Source organism: Leucoraja erinacea, unplaced genomic scaffold, assembly GCF_028641065.1.
Source record: "Leucoraja erinacea ecotype New England unplaced genomic scaffold, Leri_hhj_1 Leri_644S, whole genome shotgun sequence".
In the NCBI taxonomy this organism is placed as follows: domain Eukaryota; kingdom Metazoa; phylum Chordata; class Chondrichthyes; order Rajiformes; family Rajidae; genus Leucoraja; species Leucoraja erinaceus.
In genome coordinates, this window is record NW_026576558.1 from 17,062 (window position 1) to 33,150 (window position 16,089).

Genomic DNA, 16,089 nt, shown 5'->3' on the forward strand with positions numbered 1-16,089 from the left:
CGGCAAGCGGCGCAGTTGTTTTGTAGGAACAAATTCAATGCCGAGAACCGTAAACTCATCATATTCGTAGGGGTGACGTTCGTTGGATGCCCGTGGTGCACGAGAGACTGTGTCAGCCACGAGCATGTATTTACCCTTTTTGTAAACAAGTTTAAAATCAAAGCGCTGGAGCTGCATCATCATGCGCTGCAGACGTGCAGGTGCTGCGTGTATAGGTTTGTTGACGATCGTCAACATGGGTTGGTCTGCCTCGACCGCGAAAGCTTTGCATAGATACATTTCTTGACTTTGGAACAAGCGAAGACAACAGGCAGTTCGGTGTCGGTCATGGTGCGGGAGGCATAGGAGACAGGGCGCAAATCACCATCGGCAGATGATTGTAGGCAAGCTGCGCCGAGCCCGAATCGTGAGGCATCGCAGGTCTGTCACAGGGCGCTTCATGTCGAAAAATGTTAGTGTTGGTGCGCTGGTCAGCTTCGACAGACAGACAGACAGGCAGACAGACAGACAGACAGACAGACAGACAGACAGAGAGACAGACAGACAGACAGACAGCAGACAGACAGACAGACAGACAGACAGACAGACAGACAGACAGACAGACAGACAGACAGACAGACAGACAGACAGACAGACAGACAGGCGTCGTTTCTGTTCGGTATCTTGGCTCCCACTTCTTGGCTTCGGCTTCTCGCCCTTCGACGCCCTGTCTGGGAACTAACAGAGAGAACCCATTTTCTAGCACCCGGTTGCTGACTTTCCGTGGTCCATGGTGGCGATTGACATTTCCCATTGGCGTGGCAACCAAATCTTGTTCCTGTTTGAAACCGATCTGCCGTCCACAGCTCCCGCTGTGGCGGTCGTCAATAAACATGCGAGGCATTTTTAGGTCCACGGGGTACCTCAAACCCTGATGATCTGACAATGGTGGGCAATTCACAAATCATCATTTCAAGGACATTGCAAAGGAATGGGATTTTAGTCACATCACCAGCAGTCCGGAGTACCCCCTGGCTGAGCGAGCTGTCCACCGTGCAAAGGAGCTCACGAAGAAGTCCAGCAGGGCCGGGTCAAGAGTCAAAGTCAAGAATCAAGAGAGTTTTATTGTCATGTCCCAGATAGGACAATGAAATTCTTGCTCGCTGCAGCACAACAGAATATGTACACATAATACAGAACAGGAGATAAAGTGCGATTGGCTGTTATTGTTCAGAGTTTGTTTGATGGCGAATTGTTATTGTTCAAAGTTTGTTTGATGCCTGATGGCTGTGGGGAAGTAGCTGTTCCTGAACCTGGATGTTGCAGATTTCAAGCCCCTGCACCTTCTACGTGATGGCAGCGGATAGATGATTGTGTGGCCAGGGTTGTGTGGGTCTGTGATGATGTTGGCAGTCTTTTTGAGGCAGCGACTGCGATATTCGATGGTGGGGAAGTCAGAGCCGAGAAGTGGTCGCATCTTTCTGCAATATTTTCCTCTCCAGGGCGCTCAAGTTGCTGAACCAAGCCACGATGCGACCAGTCAGCATGCTCTCTACTGTGCAACTGTAGAAGTTCGACAGAGTCCTTCTTGACAAACCGAGTCTCCGTAATCTTCTCAGGAAGTAGAGGCGCTGATGAGACTTCTTTATAATTGCATCAGTGTGCTGGGACCAGGAAAGATCTTGGGAGATATGCACTCGCAGGAATTTGAAGTTCTTGACCCTTTCCACCATCATCCCCTTGATACAAACGGGATTGTGGGTCCTTTCCAAAGTCCACCATCAGTTCCTTGGTTTTGCTGGTGTTGGGAGCCAGGTTGTTGTGCTGGCATCATCTGGTAAATCGATCGATCTCACTTCTGTACTCTGACTCATCGCCATCAGTGATTCGTTCCACAACAGTGGTGTTTTCGGCGAACTCAGTGATGGACTTCGCATGTCCGGCTACGCAGTCATGAATATCGAGTGAGTACAGCAGGGGGCTGAGCACGCAGCCTTGAGGTGCTCCCGTGCTGATTGTTAGCGAGAATGTCCTCAATCTCCACGTGATCCCACACTCGGTTCGCCGGCTCAGCGACTCATGTCCAGACAGACCAGCGCTACTCTTCCAGTCAAGAAGCAGCTGCTTCAGCCACAAGTCTGCGAGTCCGAGGTGGCTTGGACGCGTCTGTATTGTAAAAAAACGGACGCAGAAGGCGTACTAATACCGTCCTATGTGTCCTCTCGAACCATTGTCGGAGGGCCAGGTGTTCCGTTTCCAAACACAGAAGGGATATGACCGTATGGGCAGAGTCAAGGAGGTGTGACCGGAAGTAAGTTCTTATTTGATTCAATCTGGCGGAGGTTTATACAGACGAGACCGATGACATATTCCGGCAGTAAATGAGCCAGTGCTATTGAGGCAGGTTCAGTATGATTATGCAGATGACCAAGATGATGTGTTATGGACAGGGGATGGAAACGATTATCTGAATGAAGGACATGTGACAGCAGACAGTGAGCAGTTCTGCCATCAACACTTCGTGTATGTACCTGCAAAAGGACGGCCAAAGTGGCTGGTGCCGATGACGAAGAGCCTGTCAACAAATCCCCTGCGAAACCGGCGCTGGTTGAGTCGTCGTCTGATAAGAATCTCCCGATTGAGGCCATGTCTGGGGCGACATCTCCACTGTAGGGCACGGATACGGGGATTATGTCTAGATGCAGATATTTGGCTTTAATTAACTATTACCGACGGTACATATTACTTGCAGTATATTGCTGATTTGATCCGTGTCTGATTTTGCTGCTGATGACCTGATCCAAATTCCATGTCAGATTTTACGCACCACCACCTTATAACATATAACCATATAACAATTACAGCACGGAAACAGGCCATCTCGACCCTTCTAGTCCGTGCCGAACACATAATCTCCCCTAGTCCCATATACCTGCGCTCAGACCATAACCCTCCATTCCCTTCCCATCCATATAACTATCCAATTTATTTTTAAATGATAAAAACGAACCTGCCTCCACCACCTTCACTGGAAGCTCATTCCACACAGCTACAACTCTCTGAGTAAAGAAGTCCCCCCTCATGTTACCCCTAAACTTCAGTCCCTTAATTTTCATGTCATGTCCCCTTGTTTGAATCTTCCCTACTCTCAGTGGGAAAAAATTTTCCACGTCAACTCTGTCTATCCCTCTCATCATTTTAAAAACCTCTATCAAGTCCCCCCTTAACCTTCTGCGCTCCAAAGAATAAAGCCCTAACTTGTTCAACCTTTCTCTGTAACTTAGTTGCTGAAACCCAGGCAATATTCTAGTAAATCTCCTCTGTACTCTCTCTATTTTGTTGACATCCTTCCTATAATTAGGCGACCAAAATTGTACACCATACTCCAGAATTGGCCTCACCAATGCCTTGTACAATTTTAACATTACATCCCAACTTCTATACTCAATGCTCTGATTTATAAAGGCCAGCACACCAAAAGCTTTCTTTACCACCCTATCTACATGAGATTCCATTTTCAGGGAACTGTGCACAGTTATTCCCAGATCCCCTCTGTTCACCTACATTCTTCAATTCCCTACCATTTACCATGTACGTCCTATTTTGATTTGTCCTGCCAAGATGTAGCACCTCACACTTATCAGCATTAAACTCCATCTGCCATCTTTCAGCCCACTCTTCCAACTGCCATAAATCTCTCTGTAGACTTTGAAACTCTACTTCATTACCCGCAACCCCACCTATCTTAGTATCATCTGCATACTTACTAATCCAATTTACAACACAATCATCCAGATCATTGATGTACATGACAAACAACAGTGGACCCAACACAGATCCCTGTGGCATCCCACTCGTCACTGACCTCCAACCTGACAAACAACCATCCACCATTACTCTCTGGCATCTCCCATTCAGCCACTGTTGAATCCATCTTGCTACTCCACCATTAATACCCAACCATTGAACCTTCTTAACCAACCTTCCATTAGGAACCTTGTCAAAGGCCTTACTGAAGTCCATATACACAACATCCACTGCGTTACCCTAATCAATTTCCCGAGTAACATCTTCAAAAAATTCAAGAAGATTAGTTAAACAAGACCTTCCAGGCACAAATCCATGTTGACTGTTCCTAATCAGACCCTGTTTATCCAGATGCTTATATATATTATCTCTAAGTATTCTTTCCATTAATTTGCCCACCACTGACGTCAAACTAACAGGTCTATAATTGCTAGGTTTACTCTTAGACCCCTTTTTAAACAATGGAACAACATGCGCAGTACGCCAATCATCCGGCACTATTCCCGTTTCTAATGACATTTGAAATATTTCTGCCATAGCCCCTGCTATTTCTACACTAACTTCCCTCAATGTCCTAGGGAATATCCTGTCCGGACCTGGAGACTTATCCACTTTTATATTTCTCAAAAGTGTCAGTACTTCCTCTTCTTTGATCCTCATAGTTTCCATAGCTACTCTACTTGTTTCCCTTACCTCACATAATTCAATATCCTTCTCCTTGGTGAATACCGAAGAAAAGAAACTGTTCAATATCTCCCCCATCTCTTTTGGCTCTGCAGATAGTTGTCCACTCTGACTCTCTAATGGACCAATTTTATCCCTCGTTATCCTTTTGCTATTAATATAGCGGTAGAAACCCTTCGGCATGCGGGCAGCCACGACGCTTTTTAGTTTTTAATTTACGATTCGGAGCCTACAGTACTCATTTCGATGGTCTCTGCATGTATTCAAATTAAAGTACTTGTTATGATATATCATGACTCTGTATCATAAGTACTTTGCATAAACGTAGCAACATTATTTGTGCACAGGAGGAAGAACAAAATAAACGTATGTGGGAGAATGTTGGCGTCTATGTCGCCAATGGACGGAGACAACATTGACAGGGGAAGTTTAGACATTGAGATGTATCAAGATGGGTATGACGAGGATTATGGACTGTCCCCTCCCTAGGACATGAATGTTAAGACATGAGCTGCAGTACCAGTAGCACAGTAGCATACTCTAGGGGCGCTGCACTGGCAGCAGCCTCTGCCTACAGCCTGTCTGTCATTTCTATCTTAAAAAAAAATGTTTAGTTAGTCTAAAGTCTTGTGTTGGGGAAACTTCAACTTTTCTATGTGGAGGAGGGGGGCAGGGTCATGGGGAAACCGTCACCCAGTCTCTTCCTGGCGGGGACGCGACTATTTCTCCGAGTCGCATCCTCGCCCCCCACCTCGCGGCCCACCACCTGGATCGGAGCGGCCATTCCTGCCGGGGACCGAGTACCTGACCAGGGCTGCTACAGCGGCGGCGCAGCGCTGGAGTCACCGTTTGGAGCTCCAACGCGGGCGGCGATGTTGCCCCAACATCGTGGAGCTCTGGTGCGGAGAGCTCCCAACGCGGGCGGCGCTGACCAACATCGCAGAGTCCTGGGGCGGCTTGCAGAGGGTCTCCAGCATCAGTCTCCGCCCGGCGCGGCCTGCGGACTTTGCAAGCCGCCGACTCCGGCAGGAGGGGGCCGACTCTGTCTCCACGCCGCTGAGGACGTCCCCTAGCCCCGACGTCGGACTTGTGTCACCCCGGCGAGCTGGCCTGGACACCGGGCCGCCTGTAGCGGCAACTGCAGAGGGCTCGGGGAGGCCCCGACCACGGGGAGCATTAACGGAAGAGACTGACTTTCGTGCCTTCCCACACGGTGGGATTTTGATTCTGCTGTGTGGGGATGTTTTATGTTAAATCTTATAGTGTGTTGTGTTCTTTATCTTTATTGTATGGCTGTATGTGAATTTCATTTCACTGTGACATCAGGCACATGTGACAAATAAATGTATCTTGTATCTTGATTCTGACAGTAACCATATAACCATATAACAATTACAGCACGGAAACAGGCCATCTCGGCCCTACAAGTCCATGCCGAACAAAATTTTTTCCCCTTAGTCCCACCTGCCTGCACTCGTACCATAACCCTCCGTTCCCTTCTCATCCATATGCCTATCCAATTTATTTTTAAATGATACCAATGAACCTGCCTCCACCACTTCCACTGGGAGCTCATTCCACACCGCCACCACTCTCTGCGTAAAGAAGTTCCCCCTCATATTACCCCTAAACTTCTGCCCCTTAATTCTGAAGTCATGTCCTCTTGTTTGAATCTTCCCTATTCTCAATGGGAAAAGCTTGTCCACATCAACTCTGTCTATCCCTCTCATCATTTTAAAGACCTCTATCAGGTCCCCCCTTAACCTTCTGCGCTCCAGAGAATAAAGACCCAACTTATTCAACCTTTCTCTGTAACTTAGTTGTTGAAACCCAGGCAACATTTAGTTTAGGCAGAAGTTGTACGAGAGGAGGATGAATTACCAGCATGATGGAAGATAGTGGCAACCGGAATGTTATAAATGTGTGAATGACTGTGGGAGCAAGCACAGAGGTGCATGTGTTGTGGCAACTCGCTAGTTAATTTTGATTGGCGTGAAAGGATGTGAGAAAAGGCATGGTCAGAGAGCGCAAATAATGTTAAATCGTTTGTTATTACTAGAATAAGTGGGACCCGTTGCAGGCGGGTTGGATGGCAATGGTGGGGTGGTCGGGCGTTGTGGTGGGTGAGGTGGCGTTGGGGGAGGGGTGATGTTGGGTGGGTGTGGTGTCGTTGAGGGGGATAGGATGTCGTTGGGATAAGTAGTGTGGCGTTGAGGGGTGGGGTGGCGTTGGGGCGGGTGTGGTGGCGATGGGTGGGTGTGGAGGCGTTGAGGGTGGTGGGGTGGCGGTGGGTGGGTGGGGCGGAGTTGAGGCCGGCGGGGTGTCGTTGGGGGGTGTGGGGAGGAGGGGGAAAGGGTAAGGGTGTGTGTGTGGGGAGGGGGAGGGGTGCGAGGCAAGGGGTGGGACACTACACAGCGACTTTCCCGACTCCACACAGGGACATTCCCGACTGCACTGTTGCGGACTCAATCAGCACTTGTGCACTCAGGCCCGCCTCCAAAGTGTTATGCTCCAGCGGGTGCCGAAAGGGGCGTTACCTTTATGGTGTGACAGGCGAGAAGACCAATCTGCTGATCTCGCGATTTTTTAAATCTTCATAACTTTTAGAAACATAGAAACATAGAAAATAGGTGCAGGATTAGGCCATTCGGCCCTTCGAGCCAGCAACGCCATTCATTGTGATCATTGCTGTTCGTCCCCTATTAATAACCCGTGCCTGCCTTCTCCCCACATCCCTTGACTCCACAAGGCCCTAGAGCTCCATCTAACTCTCTCTTAAATCCATCCAGTGATTTGGTCTCCATTGCCCTCTGTGGCAGGGAGTTCCATAAATTCATAGCTCTCTGGATGAAAAGATGTATTCTCACCTCTTAAATAACCTCCCCTGTATGCTAAGACTGTGTCCCCTGGTTCTGGATTCTCCCAACATTGGGAACATTTTTTCCTGCATCTAGCCTGTCCATTCCTTTTATAATTTTATATGGTTCTATAAGAATCCCCCTCGTCCTTCTAACCTCCAGTGAATACAAGCCTAGTCTTTTCAATCTTTCCTCATATGACAGTCCCGCCATCCCAGGGATCAATCTCCTGATCCTGCGCTGCACTGCCTCAATCACAAGGGTGTCGTTCTTCAAATTAGGAGACCAAAACTGTACATGATACTCCAGATGTGGTCTCACCAGAGCCCAATACAACTGCAGAAGAACCTCTTTTACTCCTATACTGAAATCTTGTTATGAAGGCCAACATTCCATTAGCTTTCTTCACAGCCTGCTGTACCTGCACGCCATCTTTCAGTGACCAGTGTACAAGGACATATAGGTCTCGCTGTACCTCCCCCTTACCTAACCTAACCCCATTGAGATAATAATCCACCCCCTTGTTTTGCCGCCAACGTGGATAGCCTCACATGTATCTATATTATACTGCATCTGCCACGCATCCACCCACATACTTAGAATAGAATAGAATAGAATAGAATAGTTTCTTTATTGTCATTGTAACATGAGCCATGTACAACGAAATTAAAAAATGTCAGCCAGTCAGTGCACCATTCAAACATTTCTAAAAGCTAACGATACATACAAGGTAAAATATTAAAAGATAAACAACTAAATAAATATCACGAAAATAGCACGCATGAACACCCAACCCTCCATCCTTCTGTCGATTTCACAGTGTACCACAGTCCCTTCGTTTGTCTCGCCCCTGCGTTCCTTGGCGGCTACATTCAGTGCTTTTATAGCAGTGGGGTAAACACTGTTTTTTAGTCTGTTCGTCCTTGTCCTTGTAGATCTGTACCGTCTGCCTGACGGCAACAGTTCAAACAGGGAGTGTCCTGGGTGGGAAATGTCCTTTATGATGCTCTGGGATTTTTTGGTGCAGCGGGAACTGTGTAAGTCGTCTAAGGTAAGGAGAGGGCAGCCGACAATCCTCTGGGCGTTGTCAATGGCCCTCTGGAGCGCTTTCCTCTGAGCCGCTGTTAACCTGTCCAGGTCACGCTGCAACCTTCTAACATCCTCTTCACAGTTCACACTGCCACCCAGCTTTGTGTCAACCGCAAACTTGCTAGTGTTACTCCTAAGTCCATCTTCCAAATCATTAATATATATGGTAAACAGTTGCGGCCCCAACACCGAGCCTTGCGGCACTCCACTCGCCACTGCCTGCCATTCTGAAAAAGGACCCCTTCACTCCTACTCTTTGTTTCCGGTCTGCCAACCAATTTTCTAGACTTGTCAATACCATGTGCTCTAAGCTTAGTCACCAGTCTCTCGTGCGGGACCTTATCAAAGGCTTTCTGATAGTCTAGTTACACTACATCCACTGGCACCCCCTTCATCGATTTTATAACCATATAACCATATAATAATTACGTCTCATCCTCAAAAAAATATTTTACTTGTCAGATCCTCAAAACTTTCCAGAAGATTAGTCAAGCATGATTTCTCTTTCGTAAATCCATGTTGACTTGGACAAATCATTTTACTGATATCCAAATGCCCCATTATTACCTTTTGGGGCCCCTATAATTGACCCCAGCATCTTTCCCACCACCGAAGTCAGGTTAGCTTGTCTGAAATTCCCCGTTTTCTCTCTCGCTCCTTTCTTGAAAAGTGGGGTAACATTAGCTATCCTCCAATCCACAGGAACTGATCCTGAATCTATAGAAGTTGGAAAATAATCACCATTGCGCCAACTATTTATAGAGCCATCTCCATGAGTACTCTGGGATGCAGATCAATAGGCCCAGGGTATTCATCATCATTCAGACCCATTAGCCTACCCAATACTATTTCTCGCCTAATGAACATTTACTTCAGTTCCCCTGCCCCCTTAGATCCTCTGTCCTCCAGTACATCTGGGAGATTATTTGTGCCTTCCTTAGTGAAGGCAGATCAGAAGTACCTATTGAACCCTTCTGCCATTTCCTTGTTGCCCATAATAATTTCACCGGTGTCTGCCTTCAAGGAACTCACATTTGACTGCTACTCTTTTTCCCTTAACATATCTAAAGAAGCTTTTACTGTCCTTCTTTCTATACCTGGCCAGCTTCCCTTCATCTTTTGAGCCCGTATTGCCCGTTTTCTTTCCTTCTGTTGTCCTATGAAAATTTCCCAATTCTGGCTTCCTGCTACTCTTTGCTGTGTTACACATCTTTTATTTTAGTTTTATTATATCCATATCTTTATTATGTCCCTGTCAGCCACGGTTGCCTCCTACTCCCATTAGAACCTATCTTCCTTTTTGGAATGAAATTATCCTGCGTCTCCCGGATTATGCTTAGAAATTCCTGCCATTGCTGTTCCACCGTCATTCCTGCTAGGATCCATTTCCAGTCTACCTTGGCCATCTCCTCTCTCATGCCTTCACAATCCCCTTTGTTCAGCTGCATCACTGACACTTCCGATTTAACCTGCTCCTCAAAATGCAGATTAAAACTAGTCATACATGGTAAATGGTAGGGAATTGAAGAATACAGTTGAACAGAGGGATCTGGGAATAACCGTGCATAGTTCCTTGAAGGTGGAATCTCATATAGATAGGGTGGTAAAGAAAGCTTTTGGTATGCTAGCCTTTATAAATCAGAGCATTGAGTATAGAAACTGGGATGTAATGTTAAAAATGTACAAGGCATTGGTGAGACCATATCTGGAGTATGGTGTACAATTCTGGTCGCCCAATTAGAGGAAGGATGTCAACAAAATAGAGAGAGTACAGAGGAGATTTACTAGAATGGTGCCTGGGTTTCAACAACTAAGTTACAGAGATAGGTTGAATAAGTTAGGTCTCTATTCTCTGGAGCGCAGATGTTTAAGGGGGGACTTGATAGAGGGTCTTTAAAATGATGAGAGGGATAGACAGAGTTGATGTGGACTAGCTTTTCCCTTTGAGAATAGGGAAGATTCAAACAAGAGGACATGACTTCAGAATTAAGGGACAGAAGTTTAGGGGTAACATGAGGGGGGACTTCTTTACTCAGAGAGTGGTAGATATATGGTTATATGGTTATATGGTTATATGGTATATTGTGATCACTACCTCCAAGCGGTTCCTTTACCTCGAGTTCTCTTTATCAAATTTGGTTCATTGGACAACACTAAATCTAGAATTGCCTTTTCTCTGATGTGCTCCATTATTAGCCGCTCTAAGAATCCATCTCGGAGTTTAGGAACAGTGCGTATATGTCACTGGCGGACGAGACGCACAATCCAGTCACACGTTGCTGTGTTTGGTGGGTAGGGATAGTACATTTGTGATCAGTGAAGTACATTTCGGATATTTGCGATGGAGATTAATGATATGCCCATAGAAACATAGAAAATAGGTGCAGGAGTAGGCCATTCGGCCCTTCGAGTCGGCACCGCCATTCAATATGATCGTGGCTGATCATCCAACTCGGTATCCTGAACCTGCCTTCTCTCCATACCCCCTGATCTCTTTAGCCACAAGGGCCACATCTAACTCCCTCTTAAATATAGCCAATGAACTGGCCTCAACTACCTTCTGTGGCAGAGAGTTCCAGAGATTCACAACTCTCTGTGTGAAAAATGTTTTTATCATCTCGGTCCTAAAGGATTTCCCCTTTATCCTTAAACTGTGTGCCCTTGTCCTGGACTTCCCCGACATCGGGAACAATCTTCCTGCATCTAGCCTGTCCAACCCCTTAAGAATGTTGGTAAGTTCCTATAAGATCCCCCCTCAATCTCCTAAATTCTAGCGTTCCCATGTCTTTAGTAATATCACCACACTATACTGTATGAGCGCTGTTGTGCAGGCACTGCTATGTGTTTACAACTGGGTGAAGCTGATGATAGAGCAGATCAGACTCTACAGAATCCGTGATTGCAGTATTGTGGCAAAGGTTTATTGTAATGTACTGTTTTACAGCACGGAAACATGACCTTCGACCCGACTGTCCATGCCGACCGAGATGCCAATCTATGTTAATCACAGTTCCATGTATTTGACCCATATCCCCGATTCCGATCAGACCCATACCTCTGGTCAGATGCGTTTTAAGTCATGTGATTGTACCTGCTCCCATCGCATCCGATGGAAAGTTTGCTCCGAATTTTGTTGGGAAAAAACTGTCCCATAGAATCCTTTGAAATATTTCCCTTTCTGTTAAATGTATCTTCTCTGCGTTTAGTCTACCCCACCCATCGAAATAACTGTGACCATCTACGCTCTCTATAATTGACATAATTTTATAACCCTCAGTCAATTCACTCTCTGCATTCTGCAATCCCGCGTGGCTGCCAATGAACCACACTGTCTAAATCTTTCCTCTCCATGCACCGGTCTAAATGCATTTGAAATGTTGTCATAGTACCTGTCGCGACTATTTCTCCAGCAATTCGTTCCTTCTACCCACCTTGGTCTCTGTGTAAAAACTCAGCTATATCTACTTATACCAAAGTGTCACAAAGTGAGGTTTCTTCAGCCGCTTATTTATTGTGCAGATCTAGCAGAAGCACCCATCATTCCGCGGTAGGGGTGGGGAAGGTGCGGGGATAAAAGAGAATTGGTGTACAGTCTAACTCTGGATATAAACAGATGCAACAGGAGCTGCTGAAGTGTCGGAGTCGGATGGGTGGGTGAAGTGGACTTTAGATTCTGAACCCAATGACGTCCGATGCCGAGGGAAAGCACAAGAGATTGGTCACCAAAGGAGCGCAATGGGACATGAGTCACTGGAGGAAGGTCACACCGGGCGGATCAGTCACCAGTGGGATTTGTCATTCACGTTGGGCACGGGGTGGGGGTGGGGGGTGTAGCATAGCAGAGGGAACCAGGAGTGCATGAACATCGTTTCCTGAAAGTGGTGTCACATGATGATAGGGAGTGTTGAAGAGTAGAAGACCTTTGACTGATGGTGAATAGTTTCCTGAAAACACGGATATACAGAGAGTGTTGTAGCGCAGAGGGATTTAGAAGAGCGGGTATATATATAGTTCCGTGAAAGTGGCTTAACAGGTAATTTTAAACGTCAGCCTTCATCATTCAGAGTATTTAGTATCGAGATTGGGAGGTCTTGATTCAGTTACATAAGTTGTCACATTTCGTGTATTGTGTTCAGTTCTGGGCACCATGCCACAGCAAAGATGTTCTCAAGCTGGAATAGGCGCGGAGAAGATTTACGAGGACATTGCCAGAACTTGAGGCGCCTAAGTTACAGGAAGAGGGATGAGCAGGCTGGGAATCTATTCCTCAGAACGCAGCAGGCCGAGGGGTGGTCTTATGGAGATGTGTAAAATCATGAGAGGAATAGATTGGGTGGACGCACAGTGTCTCTTGCCGAGAGAAGTAGAGCCGAGAAACAGTGGACTGGGGTTAAAGTGAGGCTGGAAACGCCTTAAGAAATTTGTAAATTTCCATAAGATCCCCCCTCAATCTTCTAAATTCTAACGAGTACAAATCGAGGACAATTGATTCCAGGGCGGAGTTTACCCAAGACCAGTCCCCACTGCGGGGAGAGTCGGGAGGATGGGTCTCAGCGCGGAGTTTATCCCAGACCGGACTACCACCGCGGAGGGAGACGGAACGATTGGTATAATCTCGCAGCGCCGGACTGGACGTCCCGCAACGGGGTCGTCGTTCGGATCATCCGCCCGGGACAGACGTCTGGAAGATCCGGCGCTGAATGTCAGGCGTCGGGGCCCGGCGGAGAGACTGGAGCGCAGGCCGCGGATTTATTAATGAGCCGAAGGACTGGGGTGAGCGGATATTTCACCGCGATCTTCACCTGTTCTCTGAACTTGGACTGAGTCGCCGCGTAAATAAATGTGTTTGTGCAGCAGCTGAGATTCCTCAACACATACCCGAAGTCGTGAAAGATATATTCAGAATCATTCATATCTGTTCCAATTCCTGTGACCTGATAATAGACGAAGTTCACAACTGTCGTCAGCCACAGTAGGATGAAACTGCCGGAGATCGTGAAAAGTAAAACCACTGACCTCCTCCTGCTCTCCATCTCAGGGTCACTGCTGTTCTCCCCCTTGCTCTTACCTCTCAACCCCTTACGGACCCGACTGGCCACCAAAATGTGCCGGACAGTCAGAGCGTTGAGCAGCAGGATTACAGCGAAAGGGAGGAGCGGAGTTAACACCGTGTCGAACCAGTCAAATGCCACCCACCCGGGGTCAGTGAAATAACTGGCCATCAGGTCACAGTGCCACGGGACATTGTCGATGATTGCCCTTGGTTTTAATGTGAAGTAGCGGGGAAGGTTTTTCAGGCAGAGCAGAACGCCGGCTGTTGCCAGAACCATAGTTGCAGTTTTCCCGCTGCAATATTTAGTTTTCAGCTTCTGGCAACAAATGGCGACAAACCGATCAAAGGTGAAAGTGACGGTGAACCAGACAGAACAGTCTGTCGCTGCAAACGCCAGTACAAAGTTAACACTGCACACAGGGGTGATGGACAGAAAACTCCGATAAAAGTAATGTAATCGGAATCGATCCCAAACGACCGCTATGATCGCGACCAGTAGATCGGCCGCTGCCATGGCCACCAGGTAGCGAGTGGTGCAGGTGGAGAGGCCGCACTTTCCCCGGGACAGGATCACAATTGCCACTAAATTCACTGCGGATAGAGAAGAGAACGGAACGTGGGCATTTACTGAATATGTTCTCCGTGGCTGAACACCGACTCGACTTTCAGCTGAAGATCAAGTGTTTTTGAGTCGCTGTAAGTTTACCCGACTGTGCATGATCTGCCTGTTTCAGGGGAGAAGAGATAAGGCGCCGGGCGGTCTAATGGTGGGGAGGGATCGAGCAGCCACCCATTAGGTGGCTCCCACCTAGCAGCCACCCACTACATTAGGCGCAATGGTCGTTTCTCTTGTTAACCCTGCCACAGTCTCTGATGGAGCAGGTTTCACGCGTTTAACCAGGGCTCTGGGAACTCGGCATCTGATGGGGACGAGGAGGGTTCCAGAGGAAAGGGAGGGAGAACTTCGAATCCGGCAGCTCAGTTAATGGATTTATTCCACAGTAAGTTGAGTTCGTTAACAACACACACACGCCGGTAGATCCGCGGCCACTGCTTCAGGAGATCGATCAAATTATTGGCCAACTGGCGGTGGAGTCCGACTGTGACGGACTCCACAGTGAGACGTTCTCACAGGAGCGGGTGTTCACTCTTATCAATAACTCACACACAGTGAACTTCGCAATTTAAACCGCTCCCAGTCACACCGTCCCACAGAGCTGCATGTCCCATTAAAGTCATGAACATCATTCTCGTGGTTCCAAGAAAAATCACTGCGTTTAATATAAAAATATTTAATTAAGAGGATTCATATACTTCACATATTCTTGTACAACGATCATCATTTGGGGAGCTTGTAACAAGATGACAATCATTTGATAACACACGGAGTTATAACACTTGAATTGTTCTGCTCACTTACCAGGGACTCCAACGACAGCAATTATAACATACAAGATTTTTTCCACGTTGTCATACTACAAAAGACTTCCCCCCATTTTCTCTGTCGAGCGACGTGTCCCCGTGAGCAACGGTAAACTCTCGGAATGAAACGATGGGGCAAAACATTCGCCGAGATTTTATATAATTTTCCATACCGCTGGGACTGTACAGTTGCAACAGAGCTTGAAAATAGAGATGTTGACGTTATTCGCAAGTGAAGCCAAGTGAAATCCCTGGTGAGGCAGGTTTGTGATTTATGCAGGGAATTGGTTGAGACTGAGAATTATGACGACACTGAGGGATAGAGCGACATTGTTCCAGCACATGCGCTGGTGCCACACGTGTGCTGGTGCTAGATATGTAGGTTTAAACTAAACGGTGGGGTACGGGGAGAGGTTGACAAATTGGGAGTATAAAAATGGAGGTGAAGGGGAGGTGAGTACAAGAAAAGTTACAAACGCTCCCGAATTAATGGGAACAATGTTCGAGAATAGATAACAGAGTAAGGTCATGGCCAATAGTGACCGGTGTGAGAGGGGTGGTCAATACCGAATTTAAAGTGCTGTATATGAATACGCCAAGTACATAGAAACATTGAAACATAGAAACATAGACAATACGTGCAGGATGAGGCCATACGGCCCCTCGAGCCAGCACCGCCATTCATTGTGATCATGGCTGAACATCCCCTATCAATAACCCGTGCCTGCCTTTTCCCCATATCCCTTGACTACACTAGCCCGTTGAACTCAATTTAACTCACTCTAAAATCCATCCAGTGACTTGGCCTCCACTGCACTCTGTGGCAGGGAATTCCACAAATTCATAACTCTCTGGGTGAAAATATTTTTTTCTCACCTCTGTCTTCAATGACCTCCCCTTTATTCTAAGACTGTAGCCCCTGGTTATGGACTCGCCCAACATTGGGAACATTTTTCCCGCATCTAACTTGTCCAGACATTTAATAAGTTTATATGTCTCTAAACTCCAGTGAATACACGCCCAGTCTTTTCAATCTTACCTCATATGACGGCCCCGCCATCCCAGGGATCAATCTCGTATAGCTACGTTGCACTGTCTCAATCACAAGCATTTCCTTCCTCAAATTAGGAGACCAAAACTGTACATAATACTCCAGATGTGGTCTCACCAGAGTCTTATACAACGGCAGAAGAACCT